This window comes from Equus asinus, chromosome 24 (assembly GCF_041296235.1).
Source record: "Equus asinus isolate D_3611 breed Donkey chromosome 24, EquAss-T2T_v2, whole genome shotgun sequence".
Classification (NCBI taxonomy): Eukaryota; Metazoa; Chordata; class Mammalia; order Perissodactyla; family Equidae; genus Equus; species Equus asinus.
Window position 1 is genome coordinate 33,032,603 of NC_091813.1, and position 7,408 is coordinate 33,040,010.

The 7,408-nt window shown below is 40.8% G+C and overlaps 1 pseudogene; it reads right to left on the reverse strand.

Annotated features, from left to right (window-relative positions):
* Positions 1-5,217: 5,217 nt before the first annotated feature.
* Positions 5,218-6,904, reverse strand: LOC106832466 (leucine-rich repeat-containing protein 59 pseudogene; annotated as a pseudogene).
* Between the last annotated feature and the right edge of the window lie 504 nt (positions 6,905-7,408).

Sequence of the window (7,408 nt, forward strand, 5' to 3'; positions counted from 1 at the left end):
CCAGGCCCCAGGGACAGAGTGAGTGGGAAGACAAAGTAGCAGTGTGATACTAATATGAATTCCATTGGAAAAACTTATCAGCAGAGTTGGAGAAGCATTCCTCTTAACAGTTGCTGAAAATATAATGGTAGGACAGCATTATCTATGTCTGCCACCATGCTATTCATCTTTGATATATCTGGTAATTTTTATTAGTTAGTCATTCTGAGACATGGTCCAAATAAATATTTTTTGGGTTATTTTAATGGTGTTTCTAAAAATGAAGCCCCAAACCAGTAGCTTTCAATCCATTATGTGTAAAGTATAGAGATAGCCATAAACTTGAAACAATAAGTGTTTTATGAAGGACTAAAGAATACAGAAGTGAGAATCTGCAAATCTCCTGCTAAATTTTATTCCTCCAAGCAACCACTGTTCTGTAACAGTTGAGGTTTTTTTAAATTGAGGTATACTTGACATATAACATTATATTAGTTCCAGGTGTACAACATCATGATTCGATATTTGTGTATATTGCAAAATGGTCACCACAAGAAGTTTAGTTAGTATCCATCCCCATACATAGTTACAAAAAGTTTATTTTCTTTTGATAAAAGCTTATGATCTACTCCCTTGGCTATTTTCAAATATGAAATACAGTATTATTAATTTTAGTCAACATGCTGTACATTACATCCCCAGTACTTATTCATTTTATAACTGGATGTTTGTACCGTTTTATCCCTTCTCTCATTTCACGCACCCCTCATTTTCTACCTCGGGCACCCACCAATCTGGTATCTGTATCCATGATCTTGGTTTTTTTTTCAGATTCTACGTATAAGTGAGGTCGTACAGTGTTTGTCTTTCTCTGTCTGACTTATTTCACTTAGCATAATGCCCTCAAGGTCCATGTTGTCACAAATGGTAAGATTTTAATGGCTGAATTATATTCTATTGTATATATATGTACACCACATTTTTTTTATCCATTCATCTATCGGTGGACACTTAGCTTGTTTCCATATTGGCTATTGTAAATAATACTGCAAGGAACATGGGGTGCATTGTCTTTTTGAGTTAGTGTTTTTGTTTTCTTCAGATAAATACCAAGAAGTGAAATTGCTGAATCGTATGGTAGTTCTATTTTTAATTTTTTGAGGAACCTCCATACTGTTTTCTGTAGTGACTGCACCAATTTACATTTCCACCAACAGTGCACAAGTTTTCCGTTTTCTCCACATCCTCGCCAATACTTGTTATTTCTTGTCTTTCTGATAGTAGCCATTCTAACAGATCTGAGATGATATCTCACTGTAGTTTTGATTTGCGTGTCCTTGATGATTAATTATGTTGAGCATTTTTCATATGCCTGTTAGCTATCTGTATGTCTTCTTTGGAAAAATGTCTACTCAGATCCTCTGAACTTTTTTAAATTGATTGGATTTTCACTATTAAATTGCATGAGTTCTTAATATATTTTGGATATGAGCACTTATCAGATATATGACTGGCAAATGTTTTCTCCCTTTCAGTAGGTTGCTTTTTCATTTTGTTGATTGTCTCCTTTGCTGTACAGAAGATTTTTAGTTTGATTTAGTCCCACTTGTTTATTTTTTCCTTTTGTTATCTTTGCTTTTGGTGTCAGATACAAAAAATCATCACCAAGACTGATGTCAAGGAGATTACCATCTATGTTTTCTTCTAAGAGTTTTATGGTTTCAGGTCTTACATTCAAGTCATTAATCCATTTTGAGCTAGTTTTTGTGTATGGTGTAAGATAGTGGTCCAGTTTCATTCTTTTGCATGTGGCTGTCCTGTGACAGTTAAATTTTGAAATCATAATGACTGGCATTTGAGCCCCAACCCCATCAAGTGTTTGCTGTGTGACATTTGAAAAGTTATATAGCCTCTCTGTGCCTTAGCTTCCCAAATGTTAAAAGACAATAATACCTCATAGAGTCATTATGAGGATACTGTGTTATAACAGTCAGCATCTGAACCCAACAAGGTCCTCATAAATGACATTTATTTCATTTCTCTGCCATTAATAACCTTTTAGTAAGTGCAAACACATAGCAGCTCACACCTGCACCCACTGCTCATAATTGGAGTTCATGCTCTACACTACAAAGACCACTTAGTTCACTCCACAATGTCCTAAAGACCACACGCAAAATCGGTGAAGTGAAGAGATTTAATCCGATGATTTTACAACCTCTTCTATTGCACCGTCTAAGAATACCTTTACTGCCCCTTCTACATAACCTCCGAAGTCTCTATCTCACTAATCACCACATGGACTGAATCTCTTTCCAGAATAAGGATGCTATGGCTAGTTTGCATCAACCAACCTTTAAGGGAAACTCCCAGGAAGATAGCAAATAGTAACAAGAGCACCATAGTCCCTGTTTGCTCTGCAAACCTGCTTTAAGGCCTCAGGGTACATATTTCAAAGACTCAAAAGCAGTTCTAGTCAAGAATGCACTGAGGGTGATCTTCTAGTTAAAACAAATGTGAACATGTCAAACCAGTGGCTGTTATAAAGATACTCTATAACGAGTAACTTGAAACGAAGATACACTGTGACATCTAAGAGTTTTGTCTATATTCCTATGTCTTTACCAACTGATTATGTCTCAGTACTTTTCTTTTCTCACTTGCTTGGTTAAATGAAAGAACCAAAAAAAAAAAGAAAAAAAGTCGTTTATCTCCTATTTACACTTTTTCATTCATTCCTTCCATCTGCTTCTCTGCTCTTACACCTAGTGATTTGTCCTTTCCCGACTTCATATTAAATTTGGCAGCAAATCCTATATTTTAACGTCACAAAACCCCTCTATCTTTGGTTGTCTCCAAGGATCCAAGATTTTATCTCGCAACTTGTCTCCAGTTCTGTAGTGGTCAAGAGCCGGACTTTGGCCTCAGGCAGATGTGGGCTTGAGTCCCAGCTGTGCTCTCAACCTATGGAGTCATCGATTTTCTCATCCTTAAAATGGGGATCAAGACTCTCACAGGGATTGCTGTGAGATTTAACAAGATAATACATGTAAAGTTCTTATTACTGTCTGTGGTACGCGGTCACTGCTCAATACGTGTTACCTGTTTTAATTTGTTAAAAAATATACGTATAAAGTCTAACTTAATTATAATGGGCTAGATTTTATGGATGTCAAAATAGTTTAGATATGAAATATTATCAAAATATCATTGTTAGGAGAGACAGTGTATCATGATAGTAGGTAGAGACTTTGGTACCAGACTTTCAGGACTGAATCCTCCATCTATCCTGACTAGCTGGGAGACCTTGTTAAGTTAGTTAGCCTCTCTGTGTACCAGTTGCTGATCTGTACAAAAGAGTATTTATATTAAGCAATTCATAGGTTTATTGTAAGAATGCAACTTAGAAAAGTACTTGGCAGATAATAAGCATTTAATAAGCATTTCCAAATCATACATTTCACAGAAAAAATTATGTGAATATTTGTCATCATTATAAAATTGACAACAATCTTTACGTATATTTTCTAATTTAGAAATACATATAAAATTCAGCAAATACCACATTTCTAAACTTGAACACTGTAATAATATGTTTTTAAGGAATTTCAGCATATCTCAGAGTTCAGGAGATTATAAATGATAGATGATATCACATTTGGCAGCTATCATTAAAATAATACTTGTAATATCTACAATTATGCTTTAAATTGCTTTCTCTCCTCAAGAGAGTGCTATATAAAGGTTAAGAGAAAATATTCCAGGATTTATTATGCACTTCTACAAAACATTTTCTCTCTTTAGAGTTAAAATAGCAATTCCACTCCATAATGTCCTCTATTTAATATTCGGTTTATGTGTATAAAGATATAAAAAGAGTTTTCATGATATGTCACTGGAGTTTAGTATTTTAAATTTACAGTCAGGCAAAATCTCCAGATGGATGAGGGGAAACAACATGATCTCTAATTTGTTAAGAACTCCAACAACTTCACCAACACACACACACACACACACAAAACATGCTGTTTCATTTTGCATTTGTAGTTGGATTGAGAGAGATTAAGAAGTATAGAACAATACTGTCCAAGAGAAATAAATGTGAGCCACAAATGCAAATCATGTTTTTTAATTTTTTAACAGTCATATTAAATAAGCAAAAAGAAATATGTGAAATTCGTTCTAATATTCTTTTGTAACCCAATGCAAAATATCATTTTAACATTTAATCAAATTATTTATTTTTTCAGACACATATTTAATAATTGCAGAAATCCAAAAGAACCGCAGCATCAAATCTCAAAACCATGAGTGAACTGCCCTCACTTGTGTGGATCGTGTGGATTGGTGAACAGGCTGGGTGTGCTCCAGCCTTCCTCTCACCCACTGGAGCTGCCTTGACCAGCCAAGGAGCAGGGGTGTGATCACTATGCTGACTTCTGTATTCTCTATCTCATTTTATGTACTCTGGGTTTAGATTCAATAAAGCATTTGTACCAATGACTCTGGAGCTTGGAGGACGACTAGGAATGTGTAGAGATTCTGAGTAAGGTGTGGGCCTACGCAGCAGAGCTATCCTTGGGGGAGGAGAGAACAAGTCATTCCTTCCAGTATCAAGACAGTCATGAGTGGCAATCTTAATCAAATGGGTCACTAGGGCTAAAAAGATGGACCCTGACCTTTGTCTCTGAACTGTGACAGGTTCCTGCTCTCTCCGAGGGGAGGAAAGGAGCTTGCAATTGGGAGTTTTTAGTGAATGAGCAACACGACATGGCCATTTCTGATCCTTTCATCCAGCTGCTGTGAAAAGTTGAGGCAGAGGAGGCCACAGAGTAAGAAAAGGCTTAATCTGGCAGACAAGAGAATGGACGGTCCTGCCCTTTTCTGTGCTGGTCATTAGTGAACACCCTGCTCTTAACTCCATGGTGCTGCTGGTTCCCCTTCATTGTGCAGATGTAGTTATAGGTCAAGAATCAAACAATTCTAAACCTAGTTCCCATGAAGCTTGAGTTTTCAGGTTGCCTTTGAGGTATTTAGTCACACTAACTAACAGATGGTCATTAACAGAACTGTCACAGACAGCGTGCTTTCAAGGGTCTGCCTTCCTGGTTATCGGCAATTGGGGAGTTAATGCTCTAAGATTGAGGCAAGGAATCTGGGCCATCCCCATTTTATGGAAGCCACAAGGTGGGGGAGGTCTCCACAGGAGCTGCCCAAGACCCTCATGGCAATGAGATTTCCATTTGTGGCTCATAAATCTGTCTACCATGGGAGATTCTATACTCTGGCTGAGAGATCCTCAATTCTGGTGTGAGTTCTGTCCTCTCAGGACATTGCAAAGCAGGCAAAATGATAGAAAAGAAAGGATACTGGAGTTCTGCTTCAAACTAGCTGGGAGACTGTAGGGAAGTCATGGAAGGTCTCAGTTTTCCTGTCTGCAGGTGTTATATTATTCCGGATGATCCTGAAGTCCCTTTCACGGCCTGAGAGTGTGTATGGTCACTAAAAAGTCTGAATGCCTGAAGTCCTTAAGAAAACAGGTATACTCTCCCCCCCAATTTAGGTTAGATTTGCTGAGTGTGGCAAAACTCTAGTCGCCAAAAACGCACAGCCTCCTGATCTGCCCTGGCTACCCAGGGAGGAATGAAAGAGGGTTTGTGATAAAAAAGGTATAAGTGTAGTGACAGCTGACCATTTAGTAAAAACGAGCCTTGCCTTTACACAGCTTTGCATAACAACTAGAAAAGGCTATGTTCTTTCCTCTCTCCAGCCCCCCAGACTGTCCCTTTAGGCATGCAGGTAACTGTCCCCACCTCCCACTTTTCCTCCTTAAACCAGGGAACCCTGACTAAGGAACAAAGAAGTCCTACGAAGAGGAGGTCTCAAGTACCAATCAGCAGCCATTTGATGATGGCAGGCAGGTCTGACGCTAAAAAGAGGTTGTTTTCCAGCAGAACCCAATTCCATAGGAATCCAAGCTCCAAGCCTGGGAGGCAGCGGGTGTTGAGGACAAGCTCACTGCTGAGAATCGGTCTGCAGGACCCACTGGAGGATGTCTTGGCTGCGCAGACCCCGGACCGCACTGTCGTAGATGGTGTTCACGCTGGTGCAGAGGGGCTGCTGCTGCAGCTCTGTCACCCGACAAGCAACCAGCCCACCGGCCACGCACAGCAGCAGCAGCTTCAGCACAGCCTAGGACCGGGTGTGTTTCCGGGGTGGTGGCTTCCGCGGGCGAGAGCCAGACTTAGATTTCGTGGCCTGATTTGTTTCCTTCTTAGGTTTCTTCTCCCGCTCCCTCTTGGCTGCCTTGAAGGCATCATACTCCTTTCTCCGGTGCTCCTTCTCTTCTGCCTTCTCCCGCTTCCCTAGTTCCCGCTCCTGAGCCTCCTTAGCTCCCTGCCTGGCCTCCCGCTTCCTCTCATTCTCTCGTTCTACTTCTAGTCGCCGCAGCCTCTCTCGCTCCTGATCCGCCTGCAAGGCCTTCATGTGCTGTCACGCCTTGCTGGCACACTGCTTACACTGCTTCTCATCCAAGCAATCGCCTGCCACTTTGGACAGGACAGGATCCAGGGGGTTATCCTTCAGGTCCAGCCAACTTCAGGCTCTTGAGCTGAGCAAATCTGACAGACAGGGTGAGCAGCCTGTTGAGGAGAGCCAGGTGCTGGAGGTTGACCAGACGGCCGAAGTCGGCCCACAGTTGCTGCAGTTTGGTCTTACTGAGGTCCAGCTTCACAAGGTGCCTGAGGCCACAGAAATCCGACGGTAGAGTAATCACTTTATTGCAGGACAGATCCAGTAGGGTGGCCTTTGGGAAGGCGGCAAGCTCCTTGACGGGGACCTCATTCGGGTCGCTGAGGCTCAGGTCCAGGTCGTTGCCGTCCAGCTTGTCGCGGAGGTTCCTGTCCTTGCTACTAGACTTGGTCATGGTGACGCCGGCTGAGCGAGTCCCAGCTCCGGGGCTCCGACGGGCAGGAGAGAGGGGCTGAGAAGCCCTCCAAATAACCATAACCTCTTCTGCTTCAGTCTCTACTCCCTCTGTGGCTCAGAAGGAAATTCCATTGCCGTTTTCAAGTTGCTCTCCCAACTCTCATCATACCTTCTATCTGTGAAAAAGATCTCTAGTGCTAAAACTGGAAAAAAAAATACGTATCTGAGAAAGGCCAAATCTGATATATTTAAAGAGGGTGCAATATCCAACAGAATATATAAAATACATATAAGACTTATCAGGTAACTTTCAGGAACGCTTAAAGGTAGACAAGGACAAATTTTCAGGAATATAAGAGTTTACACTAACACTTTCCCACAGAGTTCCAGACTGTGTTTTATGATATAATTGAGATTCATATTCCACTGGGCTTTCAGGGTCACTGCTGTATTTCATAAACCCCAGTATCTCAAACCCTTGTATTAAATGCTTTCATTATTT